This window comes from Vipera berus (genome assembly GCF_964194415.1).
Source record: "Vipera berus genome assembly, chromosome: 5".
Taxonomy (NCBI): Eukaryota; Metazoa; Chordata; class Lepidosauria; order Squamata; family Viperidae; genus Vipera; species Vipera berus.
The window spans coordinates 32,403,013-32,426,373 of record NC_138207.1 but is presented as its reverse complement, the minus strand read 5'-3'; the positions used below and the strand labels follow the sequence as shown (position 1 = coordinate 32,426,373).

Below are 23,361 nucleotides of genomic sequence, written 5' to 3'. Positions count from 1 at the left end.
TCGGCTTCGTGTTTGTGGTGGTGCCATGTTTTTATAGTGGGTGTCAGTTTGCTTATTGTGTGGTTTGGAGGGGTTTAAAGTGGCTGATGTTGCAGCTGTAGTTAGGTTTCTGTTTTGTGGTTGTGCCTCGTTATCATTGTGGGTTCGGATTTGCTTTTTGAATGGTTGTGTGGTGGTGATGTCATGTGGTGTTATCATGAGTTTGGGTCTGGTATCGTTCTTGGTGGTTGGGACTCGTCTGTCAATCAAGGCGGGTTTCCAAATGGCTGGTAGGCGAGAGGTATCATCTCGTTTGTTCATGCTGTGGGGGCGTTTTTCTATCTCAATGGCTTCTCTGATTATTCTGTTGTTAAAATGTTCAATTTTGGCGATAGTTTTGGTTTTTTTAAAATCAATTTCATGTCCCGTGGCTTCAAAGTGTTGGACCAGGGATGAAGTTTGTTCTCCCTTTCTGAGTGAGTTTTTGTGCTCTTCAATGTGTGCACTTATTCTTCTGTTGGTCTGTCCGATGTATGTGGTGGGGCAGGTGGTGCATGGGATTTCGTATACTCCTTGGTTTTCTAAGCCAATTATGTCCTTGGGGTTTCTTAGGATGGTGGATATTTTTCTGTCTGTGTAGAATGCTGTTTTGATGTTGTGTTTTTGGAGGACCTTGCTGATTCTGTCTGTGGTCCCTTTTAAGTATGGGAGGAGGGCTTTGCCATTTTCTTGTTCTCTGTCTTGGGTTTTTGTGGGTGTCTCTCTTCGGATTAAGTTGGTAATCATGTTTCTTTGGAATCCATTGGCTGTTAGTACATTAGTGAGAGTGTGTAGTTCGGTTTTTTGGTGTTGTTCGTCAGCTAGGTGTTTTGTTCTGGAGATGAGTGTCTTGGCTACGGAGTTGATCTGTGCTGGGTGGTGGTGTGAGAGTGCGTTCAGATAGAGGTTTGTGTGTGTTTTTTTATGGTAGATAGTGTGTCCTAGGGAGCCGTTGGATTTCTTGTAGACTAAAACATCAAGGAAGGGAAGTTGATTGTTAGCTTCTGTTTCCATGGCGAATTGTATTTTGGGGTGTAGGCTATTGAGGTGTGTGAGGAAGTCATCCAGTTTTTCTTTGCTGTGTGGCCAGATTACGAAGGTGTCATCTACGTATCTGAGCCAGAGTTTGGGTTTGTGGTTGGATTTTTCTAGAGCGAGGGTTTCAAAGTGTTCCATGTAGAGGTTTGCAGAAGCCACCAGCCTGATGATGACGGATGGGATTCCGTCGAAACGTCGCTCCTACACCTTTAGTTCTACGCGGGGAAAAACCCGAATAACCAAGGATCCATATATATATATATATATATGTAGATCTAGAGTCTCGGGTTTCTTCCCGCGTTCCTTTCATCTTCAGAAAGTTGTGGCGACGTTTCGACGAAATCCCATCCGTCATCATCAGGCCGGAGTGTTCCTCCTGCTGCTTCCAGGAGCAATGCGTGGTCTGGCTGTTCCTTTCCTTCCAACTGCCGGTGGGGCTGTGTTCTGACTGGGTGGAGGCGTGGCTGCTTTCTGATTGGGTGGGGGTGTCCTCCGATTGGGTGGAGGCGTGGTTGTCTTCTGATTGAGTGGAGGCGTGGCTGTCTTCTGATTGGGTGGATGCGTGGTTGTCTTCTGATTGGTTGGAGGCGTGGCTGTCTTCTGATTGGGTGGGGTATGTTCTGAATGGGTGGGGTTTTTTGTTGTGTTGTAATATCCTGAGTGTTGTGATTTGGTATCCTGAGGAGTGGGCTGTGTAGTGGCCTCCAGAGCTTTGGTTTGGCTCCGAGTTCGAGGACCTGCTATGTATCTCTGGTATGGGTCAGTCAGGTTCGTGTGTGCGTTCTTCTGCTTGGGTGATGGCACTTTTGCTTGACTTGTTCTGTCTTCTGTGTGGGAGAGTTTTTGTTCTGGGTGTGGATGAGTCTTGCTGGGGCTGGTGGCATTTGGGGTTGTTTGTTGGTTTTTTAAATCCTTGTTTGCTGAAATTCGTTTCTCTATCAATGCTGGTTTCCAAATGGCATGTAGGCGGGAGGTGTCGTCTCGCTTGTTCATACTGTCTGGGTGTTTTTCTATTTCAATGGCTTCTCTGATTATTCTGCTATTGAGATGTTCTATTTTGGCGATTGTTTTTGTACCTTCAAAATTGATGTTGTGTCCCGTAGTGTTTATGTGTTGTACTAGTGAAGATGTGTGATCTTTCTTCTGCAAACAGAAAAACATCCAAGAAGAAGAACAGAACAACGGACGAGCCATCTTGCCCTACATAAAAGGAACAACCGACAAAATCAGTAAAGTACTACGCAAACATAACATCAAAACCGCTTTTAATACTGACAGAAAGATATCAACCATCCTGAGAAATCCCAAAGACAAAATAGAACTGGAAAACCAGGGCATATACCAAATCCCATGCGCCTCCTGTCCAGCAACATACATCGGACAGACTAACAGAAGAATAGAGGTACGTGTAGAAGAACATAAGAACTCAGTACAGAAGAAAGATCACACATCTTCACTAGTACAACACATAAACACTACGGGACACAACATCAATTTTGAAGGTACAAAAACAATCGCCAAAATAGAACATCTCAATAGCAGAATAATCAGAGAAGCCATTGAAATAGAAAAACACCCAGACAGTATGAACAAGCGAGACGACACCTCCCGCCTACATGCCATTTGGAAACCAGCATTGATAGAGAAACGAATTTCAGCAAACAAGGATTTAAAAAACCAACAAACAACCCCAAATGCCACCAGCCCCAGCAAGACTCATCCACACCCAGAACAAAAACTCTCCCACACAGAAGACAGAACAAGTCAAGCAAAAGTGCCATCACCCAAGCAGAAGAACGCACACACGAACCTGACTGACCCATACCAGAGATACATAGCAGGTCCTCGAACTCGGAGCCAAACCAAAGCTCTGGAGGCCACTACACAGCCCACTCCTCAGGATACCAAATCACAACACTCAGGATATTACAACACAACAAAAAACCCCACCCATTCAGAACATACCCCACCCAATCAGAAGACAGCCACGCCTCCAACCAATCAGAAGACAACCACGCATCCACCCAATCAGAAGACAGCCACGCCTCCACTCAATCAGAAGACAACCACGCCTCCACCCAATCGGAGGACACCCCCACCCAATCAGAAAGCAGCCACGCCTCCACCCAGTCAGAACACAGCCCCACCGGCAGTTGGAAGGAAAGGAACAGCCAGACCACGCATTGCTCCTGGAAGCAGCAGGAGGAACACTCCGGCCTGATGATGACGGATGGGATTTCGTCGAAACGTCGCCACAACTTTCTGAAGATGAAAGGAACGCGGGAAGAAACCCGAGACTCTAGATCTACACATACAGACACCCGCGAGAATCTACGAAAACATATATATATATATATATATATATATATATATATATATATATACATATACAGGTCCCACTTGTCATCTTGTCATCTTCAGGCTGGTGTCAAGCACAAAGCCGAAGACACCAGCCTGAAGATGATGAGTGGGACCTCGTTGAAATGTTGCCAAGACACTCTCAATCTTAAGACCTACATACCTGTACCCATGAAAATCTACAAACACACACACACACACACACACACACACACACATATACACACACACACACTTAAAGTCGTTTATTGCTAAAAGATCATAATAAGCAATAAAAAGTAACCGTTTAAAGCAAATTGATTCCCACTATTTTCACTTTTTATTTGCTGTGAGCTTACCAAACTAAAAATAAAGCCGTCCTGGGTTGCTTTACTTGTCTATCTCAACTTATATTGAGTCACCTTTATTGTGTGAGTGGATATAAAATAGAAAATGTGCTGTTAGTCTACATTATAGGCCAATGTTTATTTGTAATATAGTGATTAAAGTGGTATAGTGAAAGCATCAGGCTAGAACCTGGAGGATCATGGGATCTAGTTCCGCAGAACCTGGGTCATCTTGGGTGAAGCATACTCTCTCAGGAAGGCGAGAGTATTCCTCTCTCCTCCCCTCTCTAGGAAGGAGGCAATGGCAAACTACTTCTGAAAAACCTTGTCAAGAAAATGATAGGGACTATAATAATAATAATAACAACAACAACAACAATAACAACAATATCGCTGTACCAGGAGATGCCAGAGTCGAAGAAAAAGAACTGAAAACAATTACAAACTATCGCGACCTGGCCATCGAAACTGCATGATTATGGATGAAACGTGTAACATTGATACCCATTGTCATCGGGGCACTGGGAACTATGTCCAAAAACTTTGCCAAATACATCAAGAAACTGTAGCTTCCTGCAATATCTCCAGCAATGTTACAAAAAACTGCGCTATTCGGAACATCTTGCATTTCGAGGAGGTACCTGGCTGATACTTAGGATGCTGGTAGCAACCCGTGCCAACCATCAGCACCAGTCAATTTGAATGTTCAGTTAACTGAGGTTCATGTCTAATGAATAAAAGATAATAATAATAATAATAATAATAATAATAATAATAATAATAATAATAATAATAATAATAATAATAATAATGATGATGATGATGTTGCAAAGGACCTTGGAGGTCATCTAGTCCAACCCCTGCTTAGGCAGGAAACCCTATACCATTTCAGGCAAATGGCTGTCCAGTCTAAGTCTAAGAATTTGTTAGGAGTCAACAAAAGAAAGAAAGAAAGAAAGAAAGAAAGAAAGAAAGAAAGAAAGAAAGAAAGAAAGAAAGAAAGAAAGAAAGAAAGAAAGAAAGAAAGAAAGAAAAAAAGAAAGAAAGAGAAAGAATGAAAGAAAGAAAGAATAAGTGAATGAATGAATGAATGAATGAATGAATGAATGAATGAATGAATGAATGATGGTACACGTATGCCATGCAAAGTCACACAGAGAATCTTTTTTCCCTGAAAAAAATTGGTGCAGAACAACATAAAACATTATTCAAAATAGAGGGTAACCTTGACAACAAGACATACCAACAAGATTTCAAGCCTAGAATAGCAAGTAATCAGGGCACACAGCCTCTTCAATATTTAGTAAAATTTTACTTTTTAAACTATTTATGATTTTTTAAAAAATAAATAAATAAATTAGGCACTTTTTTGCCATAGCTCACATAATTTCAGCACAATTATTATGCTGTGCTTTTCTCGTCTCTGCAGTTTTTGCCTTAAAAGAGATGCATAGACAATATTTGAAAGTGCTTCTGTGGTGAAGTCCTTGAACCAAGATTTTGCAGGGTTAATGTTCTCTTAAGAATAACATTCCAGTCATGTTTTCATCCCATTCTGCCAAAAAATGAAGAATTTTGATGTTTCCTATTTTTATTTCATTTTATTAAATGTCAAAGCACTACAATTAATATTATCATATAATTATATGTTAAGCAGCTATATAACAACATACTTGTAATATTACTGTATAAGGGAACATGCAACTTAAAGAATTTCTATATTGACTGGAGAATTCTGGGAGTTGAAGTCGACACATCTTAACATTGCCAAGTTTGAGAAACAGTGGATCACGTTCTAAAATCTTGGAAACTGGATGTTTCAGACCCTCATTTCTTAGTGAGTACTGTATGTCAAGCCACATCTTCATATTCCCTTTGATCTTCTTTCTAACAAAGCCTTGGTTTAATGGGGAGGATGGCAATTGTTTATTTGATATCATCAACATGTATATCTGTATATATTGCAATATTTTGGAAATATTCATTTCATTCCCAGGGCCAGACAAGTCCACTACAAAATTTAACCTATTAGTAAAAAAAACCAAAATCCTAAGAAAGAAGCTAGCCCCCGCTTCCCAAAAAACAAAGCCAGGGGAAAAATAAATGAAATACTGAAAAAAAATCCTGAATAAGTCAACAAAATTAAACACACACACACACAAAAAAAATAAATCATATCTAATTCTATGTATAAAAGAAAATCACCCTTCCCTCACTCTCATGTTTGAAATTATTTAACTTTCTTCATTTTGTTTTAATTCTGTTTGGAACAATGAATTAAACCTAAACCACATGGAGTCATATTGTCTGATTTTTCTTTTCTTTGCTAATACATATAATTCAAGGACTTAAGCTGACAAATTTAATCAAGCCAACTTAAAAATTCTGGAACAGATACATCCTTCCAGGAATATACAATAACTATTTCAAGGTTTATAACATTTTTTAATTTCTGTCTGTCTGTCTCTCTGTGTCTGTCTGTCTGTCTGTCTGTCTGTCTGTCTGTCTGTCTGTCTGTCTGTCTGTCTGTCTGTCTGTCTATCTATCTATCTATCTATCTATCTATCTATCTATCTATCTATCTATCTATCTATCTATCTATCTATCTATCTATCTATCTATCTATCTATCTATCTATCTATCAAAATTCTGCACCACTCATCTCACATAAGTGTCTGGCTAGTTTACAAATTAAATCTTGAAAAAAATCACATCTTGCTGCCTCTGAATCTTAGATCTCAAATTCCAATAACATTTTGCCATCTTTGAATCTCAAATTCAAGCACTCTCTTGAAGGATCCATATTCTCCTAAGCTTTTTTCTAAAAAAATGTGTTCCAGGGTATAATTTATGAAAAATATAACAGAAGCAAAACTAATATATAATTCATATAACATAATATAAAAAATAAAAAAAAATGTTTTAAACTTCTTGACACTTTATTAGCTTACAACATATGAAACAGAAATACAGATCTTCTCTTTCTCCTAGTATGGTGCAATAATTAATGTATTTTTCACAGTGAAGAATCAAGGTGAATTTATATCTGAAAAATATTTCTTCCTGGTCTGATGCAAACACCAGCTGCTTTGCATTCACCTCCCACTACATGTGGTGCACTATAAAAGAACAAACTGCAGGCACTGTTGTCACTGTGTGATGGCTGGCATGATATATGTGTTGTTGAATCAGGAAATCATGAGCATCAAATTAATCCAACATGAAAAGCTTGCTGCCTGACAGAAATTTCAGTTTATGTCAGTTCTTTAACACACACACAAACACACTGAAAAGAGCTGTATCCTTTATGCATGAGCAAATTTGGTTGACTGAGTATTCAAATGCTTTGGATGAGCTGGAATTTTTTCAAAGTCATTTTGATGCTAAAAAAAATTACACATTCTAAATTTGTACATTCTTCCTATCTTCAGATGATATTTCCTGATCCAACCCCTGTTTTGGTGGTAGCTTCCTTCTCTTCTACAAGCGACCAGCAATGACGTAGAAGAGATTTGCTGAAGTCTGGCCAAATATCCAGTCAGATTTGACTAAGTTTATTTATTTGTTTGTTTGCTTATATAGCCTGCTATCTTACCACCAAAGGTGACTTTGGGTGGCACCCAACAAATTGATAAAATATATAAAAACACAGAAGACAAATATAAAAACCATAGTAACAGATACTCAAAATACAGTCAAAGTGAAGGGAGAATAAAACAATGGAGCCATCTAACCAAGTCTCTGGTTCCATGGGAGCCACAGGCCACCCATAACTATAAGCTATTATCACTGATAGTAAACAGTGCTAATCTGCCACATCAGGAATATCATGATAAAGAAAGAATACTTAGAATACAGATTTTGTTTAAAAATGTATTTGGAAAAAAATAGCTACTATTGACTAAATGGTTATGTCAAGGGCTTCCTCCGCCAAAAAATGATAATTAAAGAAAGGCAAACCAGTTAGATTATTCTTTCCTACTTGTGTTTTTTATTTTAACTTGTCAGGTTGCACTTTTTCATTTCTCAAGTGATTTTGGTCATTCTGTTTTTGGGTTAAGGTAAGGGTGGGGAGTTTAGCAAACCTTTGATTTAGCCTTTCACAACTAAAAAAGAAATGCTTCTATATCCTATAACCAGAGATTCTTACATGGAGATTCTTCCATATAATACTCGAAGTTGGGTTTTTTATTGCTCAACTGCCATTTATTTATTTATTTATTTATTTATTTATTTATTTATTTATTTATTTATTTATTTATTTATTTATTTATTTATTTATTTATTTATTTGAAATTAGACTATATATTTTAAAAACTCAGATGAGGTTGGGCACCAAGGGAGATTATTATGAACACTTCAATGAGTAGAAGTACCATATTTCCTAATGGTGAATTAAATTAACACTCTGACCTAGTTTAAAATATCTACCAATTTTTAATCCTAACAATACCTTTCAGCTAATATGCAGATATTTGAATTACTAGCCAATTTTTATTATAAGTGTCTATTTGTGTATGAAATCTATTATATATAGAGAGAGCTTTGCAACTTAACCTTTGTCTTTGGGGCACTATTAAGACAAATGCTATTGCTTCATTGCCAGCAGTTCATGCATACTGCAACTCTAAACATCTTTATTCTGAACCAAATCTCACTGAGTTTAACAGAACTTATTTTCAGGTAAATGTGTGAAGGATAGTAGTGGCTGCCTAGCCCCTTGTAGAGGGGGGGAGTCTTGCCCCTCCTCCCCCTTGATCTTCAGGAAATAGGACTGAAAACCATGTAGGGTTTCCTTCTGTAGAGTCAAGATTCATCCTGGGTCTAGAGGGACATCTTTATTTTACTGGGCTTAAACTTAAATGCAATTAACCAAAAGAAAACAAGATTTTCATAATCATAATCATAATAGTAAAGTTGGAAGGTACCTTGGAGGTCATCTAGTCCAATCCTCTGCTCAGGCAGGAAACCCTATACCATTTCAGGCAAATGGCTCTCCAGTCTCTTCTTAAAAACCTCCAGTGTTGGAGCATTCACCGCTGCTGGAGGCAGGTTGTTCCACTGGTTAATTGTTCTAACTGTCAGGAAGTTTCTCCTTAGTTCTAGGTTGCTTCTCTCCTTGATTAGTTTCCATCCATTGCTTCTTGTCCTGCCTTTGGGTGCTATGGAGAATAGCTTGACTCACTGCTATCATGTCACTCCTCATCCTTCTCTTCATTAAACTAGACATACCCAATTCCAGAAGCTGTTCCTTATATGTTTTAGCCTCCAGACCTCTAACCATCTTTGTTGCTCTTCTCTGTACTCTTTCCAGAGTCTCAACATCTTTTTTACCATCATGGTGACCAAAATTGGATGCAGTATTCCAAGTGTGGCCTTACACTTCACATGATCTTGATTCTATCCCTCTGTTAATGCAGCCTAGCACTGTGTTGGCTTTTTTGGCAGCTGCAGCACACTGCTGGCTCATATTTAAGTGATTGTCCACTAGGACTCCAAGATCCCTCTCACAGTTACTACTATTGAGCAAGGTACTTCCTATACTATACCTGTACATTTGGTTTTTCTTGCCTAAATGTAGAACCTTACTTTTTTCACCACTGAATTTCATTTTGTTAGATAGCGCCCAGTGTTCAAGTCTGTCCAGATCCTCCTGTATCTTAAGCCTATCTTTTGGAGTGTTGGCTATTCCTGCCAGCTTGGTGTCATCTGCAAATTTGATGAGTTCCCCATCTATCCCCTCATCCAAATCGTTGATGAAGATATTGAAGAGCACTGGGCCCAGAACAGAACCCTTGGGCACCCCACTACACTCTTCCCTCATGTAGATGCAGTTCCATTGAGGACCACACTCTGAGTACGGCCTGTCAGACAGCTACGAATCCATCTGGTGGCGATGCTGTCTAACCCACATTTTTCTATCTTATCAAGTACTAGTTTGTGATCTACTTTATCAAATGCCTTACTGAAGTAAATTATATCCACAGCATTCCTCTGATCCACTAATTTTGTCACTTTGTCAAAGAATGCAATAAGATTTGTCTGGCATGATCTGTTTTTGACAAACCCATGTTGGCTTTCAGTAATGACTTTGTTTGCCTCTAGGTGTTCGCTGATTCATTGTTTGATTATCTTTTCCAGAATCTTCCCAGGTATTGAGGTCAGGCTGATAGGTCTGTAATTTCCTGGATCCATTTTAAGAGTGTTAATGATTCAAGTCATGTGAACGGTGTAACTATTCAGCAGATGAGAACACTATGCAAAAACCCTCTGTATTGGTTTCTTTTTAAAAAAAACATACAGCGATTATCATTTACTTTTAATTAAGTTTACAAGCCACATAGCTGGTATAAGTAATATATAGCTGAATAGTAGAGCTTGGATGTAATGGTTAAAGCATCAGACTAGAAACTACTCACACCTTGGGTGAACTTGAGCCAGTTGCTTTCGTTCATCCCTAGGAAGCAATGGCAAATGTCCAGGCAGTCTCCTGGAATAAGATAGGCGTGAACAGAAGAAAAAAACAACTAAGTACCTTTTCATATAATTGTTATTTTTAATATGAAAATATATAATGAATATTCAGAGAAAAAGAAGCAGTCATAATTTATAAAGTCAACCGTATTTTGTGATAATAAAATATAATTTTTGATTCAGAAAGAAGTACTTCCTTTAAATGATGCAGTAAGAAGTGCTGCCCTTTTCCTCTCTGCTCTACTGATTATTAATCGTCTGTGTAATTGAAATGGCATCATTGCCACTGATAAACCAGTCATTCAATATTTCTTTTTACCTCCAAATATCTAGGGTAACTAGATTCATACAAAATATTCTAACATTTTGATTTAAGAACCTCTTGGATTCTCATAAAAATAGGTCAGTAAACCAGAAAAAGAATTCATTTGTCCCTTTGGAATAAGTCAGGGACTTTACAGCATCAATAACATGAAGTTCATTGGTTCTAGTGCACACCAGTACATTTTTTTTTCTCTAGAGGTCTTTATGAAGATTGCAGTTTCCAAGGCACTGAATAAGTTCTGCACACTATCTGTAGATGTTTCGCTAGATACAAACATGCTTTTCTTGGGGTGCTTTCATATGTTCCAAACAGACAACCCAGATGGGGCTCATTAGCAGAGAAATGAATCCAGCAGAGCACAATTTCTTTTGGGCACCTGCAAACCTGAAACTGACCCTACAGCTATTGCTGAAACAGAATAAATGTAAACAAATAGGCATACTATTAGTATACCTGTAGCATCAGGGGGAATGTTATTAAAATATTGTTTTTCATATCCAATTGCACATGCAAAGCTATGCTTCAAATGAACATTTTCTCACATATATGTAAGAACAAATAGAGAAAAATGCTGCTCTAAAAATACCTTAATATTCAGGTATATCACCAATAATTTAGCTTTAAAATTAGAGTACTTGAAGACATATGCCTTCCTACATTATGCAAGGATTTACCTTAGATAGGTCAAACTGAAGCTTCAATCTAGCATACTAGCTGTTTTCTCCTGGGTTCTTTTAAATGGAATTACAAATACACACTGAACAAAATAGAACATTCTTTTACAAGATAGTAAAAGAAAGCTAACAGCCTTTCCTTAATTTGTAGTAGTTTTAAAAACATAGCAATAGGGGGCGAAAACCAAAGCAAATCAGTACATGTCTTGGGAAAAATGCCTGCATTTGTTTTACACTTTTAGCAGCTGAAGGTTTAGGCACATTTTGTAATAAAAAATTCAACACAAACCACTCTACACTCTTCACATGAAATGTTTCCTGGAAAGTTTCAGCTGTGTGTTAAATATTTAGTAGTTTTTTGAGAGACAGGACTCATTCTTGGCAGCATTTTTAATTATTAAATGAGCCATCTAGAGTGGAAATCTTCAAATGGCTGCAAAATTAGCAGGAACCATGGCATTCGTAATCCTGTGCTTCTTTGATAATACTGGGAGGTCTTATAGGCACCCAGACGTGAATTCTACAAATGTTTTCTTTCCAAATGTTTCTTTACAAATGACAAGATGGTACGGGGTTTAGCTTGTCCCCCATTGTAGTTAAATGCTGCATGATCAGAGTGTGCATGCAAACTCTACACTCAAAATGTCCATGTAACAGATACGCTAAATACCTCTGAATTATGTTCACCCAGCAATGTCACATTTTTTGAAGTCCTTATTCTTTCTCCATCTAAAATTAGTCAGCTTGCCAAAACTCCCAACCTTTTAATTAATTGCACACCTGGAAATATAAAGAGCCTATTAAACAAATAAATCTCCTCAGCCAAGAAGTTCAGAGATCCCTCAGAACCTACAGCTACTAAAAAGAAACAGCTGATGAGGCATGTTTTCAGCAATGGAAGACAAAAAGATCCAGAATTTATATCTAGCAAGTTCTTCCAAGATTTTCATAACAGCTGGCCCAAAATCATTAACTGGAATACAACAACTAACACAAAAAAGAGCATCAAGCACAAAAAGAAATTCTTAAACATATAACTACATTTTCTTTATAACAATATATCCTAGAGATGGGGATCTTTTTATTTTCATTTTGTGTCTGCTACAATGCCACTAGAATTCTATTTTGTCCATCTGAGTGAAGTCCAATTTGACAAGCACATTTGTCATTTATATAGGTTTTGGTACCATGTTTAGCTTATGAAACAATCAAAATTGTCATATATTTTTGTCAGAGTAATATTCTCTATAATTACGGAGACCTCACAGGATAACAGTAGCAATCTCCTGCAATTTGGATCCTACAGCAACCTCCGCATCAAGGTTTGTGATGGAACAAATAGTAATCTATAGAGACATTGTACCTATGACCAGTAGAGTATGAGAATATGAGTTCCTGTGTATTAAGTTTCATTGTAGGAACAGCCTGCAGATCTGACTGGTATGTCAGCTGCTTTACAGTCTAGTGGGATCTCTCAGTTTCTGACCCCAGTCTTGGGTGGGTGTTTGAATACCTTCTGCCTTTTGGTGTTGGATGATTTAAACATATACTCCATTTGGGTTGCATCTGAAGGCCTCAGGAATTCATAACCTCCACAATGATTGTAGACTTATTCCAGGTTATCTCTGAACTGACACATTCAGCTGATCATACATTGGACCTTGATTCTGTCTTAGAGCAGTTGCACAGTAATCTGTATGTGAAAAGCATTAACCTTTACTAAGGTAAGACCTTTTCCTTTATCTAGATGAAACTATGTGCTACTGGAACCTCTGTGCGGGAAATGGAATGAAGGACTGTCTGCCTCAAGTGCCTTGTGGATAGACTGCAGTACTGGGGAATTTCCCAGAAACATGTAGGTAGTTCCACTGCCTAGTTAGCTCCATTCACCAAACATTTTATGCCCACTCTATCAATAAACCCCAACCTAGTGCTTGGTTGGGGAGCTAAATTTTCACACTTTCCTCATGACTAAAGCCATCCATATATCTGTGGGGAGACTGTTATATAGGGTAGGCACTTCCATGACAGAGAAGGAATGCGTACAGTACTAACTTGAAACAATGAAAGAGAATATGTGGAGCTAGCAAATCAATGAACCCAACAGACTGAGATAAAGCACTTACTGGCAAATACTACTTTCATGCTTTGTTTTTCACCCCCAGCCCTAATTCAGGTCCTAGGATTTGCCAGCCAGTCACAAAATAACAATAGAGGACTAAAATCCAGTCACAAAAAAGCTAGCTATAAATAGTGAGACTGTCAAATTATACAATATCATTCTGGCTGTTTGAATTTGCATTAATAGAATATTCCTTCCTGAAAAACATCGTTATCTCAAAATATCAAAGACAATATTGAAGCCATGTGCCATAAATCACCTCTGTTTTAGATGCAGATGTAAAGTCTTTTACTTAGAGTAACACTGTGTGAATCAAGTAGGCCATGGCTGAAAAATTTTCATAACAAAATTTAGACCCTAATTTAAATTTTCAGGATCGTTAGTTTCCAACTTTCCAAAATGATCCAGGCTGATCTCTTTAAATTATAACTGGTCATTTCTTCAGATTTTCATTGACATTTATATCAATGATTTAGATTTTAATAGCATTGCATTTTCAGTCACCAAAAAAAACTATTAGTGAATGTGTAGTGCAAATATTCAATACCATAAATCTACTGAATGGCTATTGTTGCAGGGTTTTGTTTTTGATAACACTGCATACAGTTTTCCATCCATGAAGTACTTCATAATTTTTATTCTCTCTTTTATGCTTTGCTTCTGATGTTTTACATCCATTTATCTCTGTGCTCTGTCACACAAAGCTATGCAGCCAAGAAGTTAGAGCAGTACTATTGACTTATTTATCTTCTCTTCTGCTGTAAATTCATCTTCCAGAGTGCCTGCTCCCCACCCTACAGTTTACATCTTCCTGAGCCTGAACCTGCAGCACCATCAGTAGATTTTTTAAAAAAAATACATACATTTAGATCACAATTGCCATAACCAAATGATTCTCCAAATGCTAATGTTCAAAGAGGAATGTGTTTCAGGAATTGGGGCAATCAAAAACCTGCTTACCATATAAAAATTTATCTTGGAAAAACGTTTGAAAGACTTCACCACTTCACAGCACTAGGCAGACTCATGTTTAAGATGTTCCTTAAAGGAATCAAATTACAAATACAAACAGCATTGTAAATAAAAGAAATGGTTGGTAGAAATAAATGATGCTACAGCTTTTGAAACAGATGAGTTGTCACTATGTATTTGCCTTTCTACTATATTCTGGCCCACAGGAAGTGGTCACTATACCATTGATGGAATCATTATATTAGAAATCTTTTCTCCAGCAAACACACACATATAACATACACATTCCAAAGTGTCAGCCTGTGGTAAGAGATCTTTTTCATAATTAATGTTTATAGGGAAGAGGATTGCAGATCTCTGCAAATAATTGCTAGGCTTCGTTCTTCAGCAACTGCTATGCATCAGTAGCCTCACCAATCCATTATTAGGGAGTATAATTGTCCATCTTCATATGAGTGATTAATGAGAAAAGTATAACATCCTTCCTAGAATGGATGGGATAGTGGTCCCTCACAAGGGAGAGAAGATAGGAATAACCCTTATAGCCAGTGGTGGGATTCAGCGGTGGTTCACACCACTTCAGCAAAACCGGTAGCTAATTTTTTGTTGCCCAGGCTCAGAATGGACTTCTGGAAGCAGCATCCACACAGACAACAGGTTGTTCACATATTTGAATCCCATCACTGCTTATAACCTATTGTCTTCTTCATATTGCTGCACTATTAAGACATGGTAGCTTAATCTCCAATCTCTGAACTTCTCCCAATTGATCACCACCCACTTCCCCACTCAGGGAGTTTACAATAAAATTACAAAAGTCTTTTAAAAATAGAGTAATCAGAAAAGTAAAGAAAATATCAACAGCCAAGGAAACCAAGAAACAAAAATATCAACTAAAATGAAAAATAAATTTTAAAAATGTACTTCAGGTAACCTTGTGCTAATAGCAAATAAATTAACCAAATTAATAACTCCCAGATCATAGAAAAAAAATCACCTCCAAATAGTACAATTTGGTGAATATTTCTTGGAAAAGAGATTAATAAATGGGGGACAGACTTTTTAGTAGGTCTAACGGCATTACTTTATATTTAGCTGTAAAACGGATGAGACTAGTAATGATTTCAAATAAAAATAATTTTAAATTATGAATATTTACCAACCAAGGGATTGGTAAGAAAATTTGATTCACATTTTGATACAGAAAATAAATTGTTTCACTTAGAATGGATCTGCAGGCTGTCTTATTGTATTTAGATCTGGCGCTCTGTTTCTCATTAATAATAATTGGAAATGAACAAATGACTTATATCATTTTTATCTTTTAATAGAACTAGATAATAAAATTTGCAGGTATACTAAAGCTTGCAGAAAGGATATAGTCTAACAAATGTCAGTTAAATGAAGACACCTGTGTTTAATTTTGAGGTAAGTACACTTAGATTGTTCTAAAAGGTAGCAAAAAAATGAAATAGAATTAGATTTAGTTTGATAATCTGTTTTATATAACATGGTAGCTATATCACTATTAATTATTTAAGCACTTCCAAGAGGAAAGTTTGCAGTTGTCTGAAATATGAACAGGTCTGTGAGGTTCAGGAAAAGTGCTTTTCATTCAGGCACTAAAGCAGACTAAGTTTTGCACATGGCAGAACTGGTCCACTGACTTCTTATATAGCCCCAATATCACATTGACAGCTGATAAAAGTGATGGAGCCAATTTTTCTATTGGTATTTTAAGAGTTAGAGTAAGATTTAAGATTAAAAATGCTTACATTTGGAAGAAAATAAAGTCTTTGAGATTGTGAGACTACTTAGAAAGAGGCTGTTTATATCTTCCCTATGTTTAAGGTAAAGGTTCACCCGCACATGCGTGCTAGTCGTTTCCGACTCTAGGGGCCGGTGCTCATCTCCGTTTCAAAGCCAAAGAGCCAGCGCTTGTCCGAGGACGTCTCCGTGGTCATGTGGCCGGCATGACTAGATGCCAAAGGCGCACGGAACGCTGTTACCTTCCCACCGTAGTGGTCCCTATTTTTCTACTTGCATTTTTATGTGCTTTCGAACTGCTAGGTGGGCAGAAGCTGGGACGAGTAACAGGCGCTCACTCTGTTACGCGGCACTCAGGATTCGACCCGCCAAACTGCCGACCTTCTGATCGACAAGCTCAGCGTCCTAACCCACTGAGCCACCGCGTCCCTTTCCCTATGTTTACAGGGACACTTTTCTTATGTAAAAGGTTTAACCAAGTTTCCTATTTTCTAACCCTTAAATTTACACTTATCACCAAACCTACATTATACTAATGTCTATGTCTGTGTGCCACTGTGTATAATTTCTAAACAGGGCTATGAACAATTTTGTTCTCTTTTGTTGCCTGAGCTTTTAACAAAGTATTTAGCCACCAGCAAATTAGTGGGCTTCTGTTTCCATCAGTAGCTATACTACACTGCTGCGGCAAAGTTAGCTTTGTATAATTGCCCAGTCTGTGCTAAGGGCAGTAAGATGGAAGGCAGATGCTTCACCAGTTGCTAAATGGCTGTAGGCTCTCAGCATCTCTGCTGAAGTAGTAAGGCTGTTGGGTTTTGCTTGCCTGCTTTTGGTTTGCTGAATTCCAAGCCTGCTTCTCCTTCACCTACGGTTGCCTGCTAAGCAGCAGTTTATTGTGATCGCTGCTCCACTTCTCTGCCTGCAGAGTCTTTCTCTCTGTTCCCACCTGTACAAATCTTCCTGCAGTATGTAGGTACTTTCAGCATTTTCTTTCTATAATTAGGAACCAGGTGTGGTCCAGAGATCTTCAGACATTAAAAGGAGAAAACAAGGAGAAGGAAGAACTGACACTGGCGCTGCAAGGCTTCCCCTCCACAAAGACATTTAGAATTATCAGGATCAATATAATCTAAAGTAAATATATTGGAGAGCAGGATCTAGGTACATCTGCAAGGCTGATAAAAAGAAAAATCAGGGCAGAGGAATAATGGTATGTAGGTGCCAGAGACACTGCCTAGGGAAGGCTCAGATAAATGACAACATAGTCTACAATTGAATAGTAAGTGGGGCAAGAGGCTTTGAAGAGACCCTCCCTAATTTTACAGTTCCTAATCAGGCTATGAAAAAGATAGAGGAAAATTGCATATTCAGACTTCCAAAAATTCTCTAAAGGTAGCCTACAATAAAGTACAATTAACTCATATGGTCATGTTCCTGCTTGGTCCACCTGGCAATTTTGATGAGGGCTTGCTTATTTGTTTGTTTGTAAAATTTATTAGCTGTCCATCTTGCCACACAATAATTCTGGGCAGCTTACAATGTTAAAACATAAAACTATGTAATTGATAATAATAAATGCTATACTATAAATATTATAAAATCAACCTAGCGGAAAAGATGAGGAAAAGGAATATGATGAACCGGGGAGAAGGTGGGATCTGTTGTTAATCAGCCACTCCCAATATGAACCCCCTCTGTTGGCACCCCAAGCGAATTGGCAGAGACAGGTCTTTAAGCTCTTATGGAAGGTTGGACCTGATCTCACTTTGGGACAAAGCTGTTCCAGAGGGCAGGATGGCTAATGGATTTAAAATGGGATGGAATTTGATCCTGCTGTCACAGCTACTATCTTGATTTACTAGACCTTTATTTATATACAAAATGTCCAATGGGGCTCTAGTTAAATCATCTTTAATCCCAATCAAACATAGCTCTTTTCTCTGGTAATCATATAATTCAACAGTTAATGAATAGTGCCAACACAATGCCACATAATAATAGATCTAGTGGTTATTATACATTTTGAGATGGTTCAAGAAAACACTAGATCTGTTCTGAGTAAGGCTCAAACATAACAGTTTTGCTTCATTTGCGTGTTTTGATTATCTTTATTAGGATTTCACTTAAAAGTGTCCCAGCTGTACAAAATGTGCCTAAGTCAGAATGAGAAAATATACTTTGAATTGAATTGGTTTGCTCTCTTAGGTTCCAGTCAAAATTTCATTCTTCCAAACGAATTACTGTTTTCTCAATTCAGAGGATAGATCAGAGGAGAACTGTGTGATAGCACAGGATTCATATGTATATAATCCAAACCAGCCTTTCACAACTTTTTATTCAGGTGAAACCTTGGAATTAATTTTCAGGATTTAGGGAAACCCTGAATAAAAATCTCAAAAAGTATGAAAAAATATCACAGGACTATTCACTTCTAACTTTATATATGTTTTACAGTGTTTATAACAGCAAAGCAGCAAGTTGGCAGCCTTTAGTTAGTTGCATCACATAAATTTCTCACCATTTTGAACACTAGTATTTTACAACTTATGAAGTTCAAAAATGATTCTTTTCCTATCACAAAGTATTGTGGAGCTTCTAGCAACCTCTTATGGAACCTTGGGGTTTATTGAAACCCCAGTTGAGAAAGGCTGGTCCAAACTGTGATTTAAAATGATATTTCAAGTCATTCCAGGAGGTGCAGAATAGTTCACTCACAGTAAATTGCAAAGAAATAAATGTTACAATTGTTTTATTTCAGGCTACCTGGACTTTCTTTAAAAATTAATTTAAGAGTGGTAGGCAAATTCCTCTGAAACAGTTTCATCTTAAATTTAAACTACTGGGAGGATGTTGAATTAAATATGACACTGAAAGATATAAGAAAGAAATACTTTTTTTCTTTCAGAAGATAAAATGTGGTATTTAATGTGATTAAATTGTTTTGCTATATTTGCAAAGCTCTATATCTACCATATCTGTCCATCTATCTGTCTATGAAATAATAATGATTTGTAAAAGATTCTAGATAGAGCATATTTATGAAAGTGAGACAAGCTTTCCCCCCCAATAAAATAAAATAAAAGCACCACCTTCAAGCACAGGCATGTAAAAACTTCATTTACTACTATGAAAGGAAATCCATGCATGTCAAAGAAAAATCTGTATTAAAACTCTATATTAACAAAACAAAACAAGATATGGACAAACTGATTTAGATTATAAATCTTCAGAATGAAGCATGTATTTTTCAGAATGTCTCAAAATATTTTTTTTTATTTCAAAAGCAGACATATTTGCATACGTAAACAGTGTGAACGTAATATTTATTCCCCTTCTCCAACAAGGAATAGGGAAGGAAAATCTAATAATATGGTCATATAGTGCACGATATAAAGTAACTGATTTAGTTGGTGGAATATTTTATTAGAAATTCTTGCTGCATTTTGAGTTTGAGTTTGTCTGTTAAATTTTACTATATAAAATAGCATATAAGGGATGTGATAAGTACATAAGGAATTATTTAGTGTGCCAGAAACAATAGCCTGTGTGTGTATACAGTCTCTGCATACATCACTATATTTTTTAAAATTTAATTAACATAAAAATATTTAATATGATTTAAAAAATTTCCAAAGCAGAAGCAGGACTGATATATTGGAAATACAGATAGTGTGAAGAGCAAATGAGTGGTGAACTAATATAGATTGAATGGAAAGTGAATGACCAGTATGAAAAAAAACCCAGAATGAATTAAGATTGAATTGGAGAAGAGGTATATGGAAAAAGAGTGGGTGGATTGAGAGAAAATTATGGAAATGAATACAAAAAAGTGAGAATTTTAAGGAATAAAAGATTACATATGAAATGGTATTTTAATATGGTAGAAACAAACATGGTTTTAAAGAATAAAAAATATGGAAAATGGTAAATATTGTTGGTGCAAATCAAATGCAATTATTTTGCTTAATTATTATTTTCACATATTTTAGCACCTTTGTTTTATTATGTCTTATTCATTGCCTGTATCATGTTGTTTATCCAGGAACAGAATAATATGATGGCAAGTATAAATGCCATTATATACACACAAACACATAGAGAAACAGAGATCTTATTTTAATTATTCATTTGACAGTCCCAATTGAAGGCAGCCCCTTCCATCAAGAAATAAACACACCAGTATTAAAGCTAAGCATAAAGGATTAAATATTCCATTGTAGCACTAGCTATGATTTTGTTATGAATAAAGTTGTTCTATAAATAGAACTCTAGCACATATTTCAAAGGGAAATTAGAATGTTAGTGAATGAGACCCTGCAGCCTTTTAGGCATGGATGAGAAGCAAGTCTGAAAGCTGTCAATACTGATCTACAATATTGGATATGGAGTAGTTTTATCATATTAAAGTCATATGTCCTTAGCTTTGCATGCACAGAGGACCAGAGTAGGTGACTAATATTAGAGTTTTCTCACGCAGTTTTACAAGTTACATTCTGGTGTTGCCATTATGTAAGACTGAGCATACAGTACATGACTTTTATATTGTATGATTAGTTTTCAGAATCTGTATTAGTTTAGTAAAAATGGGACAAGCTAGATATTAAGGTATATTGGAACAATGTACGTTAGCACTGGTGTATGACAAACCGTTGCTACTATTCATTGTGCGTAAGAATTTCTTCAGGAGTGATCGTTGCCAAATCAACTTTTTTTGTTTCATCCAAGAGTAGGACAGTGGACAAGAAATGAAAATATGCATTTTTATTTAATGCCTTTTTGATTTGGGTCATGAACGTGCAGTCATAGCCCTTAAACAACATTTAATAAGAGAGATGGAAATTAAGCAAAGCAACAAAGATACCTGCATGATGAATGACAAAGGTTCACAAAAGTTTTCGTTCATTGAACCATGATTAGCATTTTCTAACAGAACTGAGAAAAGATGCTCTTTGACAGCCAGGAAGATCAATTTTATTTGAAAATTAATTTTAAGATATGGGAGTGAAAATTCCCCCATCAGCCAACCAATATCACAGTAGCACTTTGAGGTAAGCATTATGTGGCCAGACACTTGTCTCAGACTGTTCAAATATTCTACATGAGCTTGGAGGTCCATGATTATGACCTTTTCAGGATGAAATCCATTTTATTTGCAACAGAGGATAACATATAATGGCTCACCCAAGACTTAAAGGTTTCACTGAACAGGGAGCTTTCAACATTTTGTTTTTGGTTTGGTTGTTTTTTGTAACATTTCCCCCGCCTAAATCAGGCAACCCTGACAGCACAGAAGAGATCATGCAGAAATTTTCCTAATGCAAAAACCTTTCATTGGCAACTTTTGGCACCCTGGTATTGCCAAAAAAAAGCCTGATACAAATATTGGAAAGTTCTGCTGAACTGGGCAGTTGAATAGATTCTACTTTTGGTACAGGAGCTTTGTTGCATTCACATTTGGAGTATTTTTTTCCTATTCCAAACTGGGGCTACAAGGAAGAGCTTCTACTTTTCATTGTATCCTATAGTTACCACTCCTCTAAAAGTCTCTCTCTATATTCCCCCATTTTGGCTTATAGCATTACTATAAAAATCTCAATACTTTTCTGTAGATGCGATGTAATGATCTGGTTGGTAAACTAAAGAAAATTTCAAAGCATCCTTTAATTTACGTGTGACATCTTTATGACTATATTCATGGTATTTTTGAAGTAGTGTTGAAATGGTTTGCCACTGCTCTAATGTGAGACTTGTTTTTGATTATCAGATCACAATCTGAAGATTTACTGATAGTTTTTCTTCCAAATACTACCAGATCAAACCCTGCTAAGATTTTTTTGAGATTAGCCAAGATTAGCTTTCAGAACACTTTCCCATCTCTGACAATGAAAACCAAATGAGAACTAGATTCTATCCAAGACATATAGATGCCATTCTGGAGTGGAATGGAATGGAATTTCATCTTAGTTGGCATTCTATGGGCAGGTGCTTAACTTTCAATTGGTTGAAATAGATGGTTGTACCAGAGTCTCTTTGGGTTAAATGTATAGGACTCCTACATTTCATGAATCTGTTTTAAAAATAAGACTGGGAGTAAAAATGTTTTCTGCCATACAAACATCTTCATTGGGAAAAGAATAGCACTGATAACACAGAAAACCAACAGCCACACCATAAATCAAGAGCCTTATTCAAAAAACTAATCTAAATAAACTCAAAACGCTTTGCATTTTAAAAAGATGTGTTTTATGCCTATGTACTAATCTACACACAGCTGTGCACAAGACTGAAAAAAAGATCAGTTTGTAATATAGTCATTTTTTTTTCAAGAGTAGTTTATGTGCAGCTGTTCGGATGTAAGCCTTCTTTATTTTTCTCCTCCCATTAATGGGATTCTTCATGGACTGAAGAATCTTGTCTTGACTGGATTAAAAATAGTGCAGCTTCAATTTTTAGACACATTCCAATTTACAGCTCCAATTTATGCTAATCCTGAAAGAACTTTTCTGACGTTAAGTAAAAAAGTTATGTTTGCATAAGTATATACACATAAAATATATGCTCAGTATAATATTTTACATTTATTGCTAATGGAAATAGAGATTTCAAGGAAGCTTGAGTCCTTAATTCTCAGATAATTTGTCAACGAATGAAAGAAATGTCATTAGATTTAAATAATTGAATTGGAAAATGTCAAGCACAATCTACCAACAATTTCCATATTTTTGTACAGCTGCCAGTGGGGTTCACACAGGAAAATGTTCTGGTGGATTGTATCCTGTGCTACCTAAAATTTGAATGTGCTAATTACTTTAGAGGAGAAGTTGCATATATTCTTTTTCTAAAGTGAGAAAATGCATATGTATTAAAAAAATGTCTCAAACCTGGTTGAAATCCCTTGGTCAGGGTCATGGAGGTTTTCTGTATCAATGACATTAATAAATAAATTGATCTTTGATACAATTTTGATTTGTGATATGGTATTGTAATGTTCTTTTTTCATGGGAAAAATTTCCACATAAATTTTTAATCTCAGTCCAACACAAATCTAAAGGCGTGCTGATTAAGTGCCTAGAATAGCCAAAGTCCAAAATCTTGAAGTTTATAAAGATTATTTCCCATAATAACTATTCTCACCATAATCAAGAATGCAATTCCAAAGCAAGATTAATAGAGAATGAACAGTTGGAAATGTATATTCTTATGTTTCATTTTGGAACATTTCTTTTCAAAATGCATTATTTTGTATTTGATTTCAGATAGTTATTCCTTGCAACATATACAATTTGA

At 36.6% G+C, this 23,361-nt stretch overlaps 1 protein-coding gene across 1 annotated transcript in view; it reads left to right on the top strand.

Moving 5' to 3' along the window:
• NYAP2 (neuronal tyrosine-phosphorylated phosphoinositide-3-kinase adaptor 2) overlaps nucleotides 1-23,361 on the top strand; it is a gene marked incomplete at its 3' end in the record, with an annotated part of 137,222 nt that overhangs the window by 43,648 nt on the left and 70,213 nt on the right. The gene's annotated exons all lie outside the window — the stretch shown is intronic.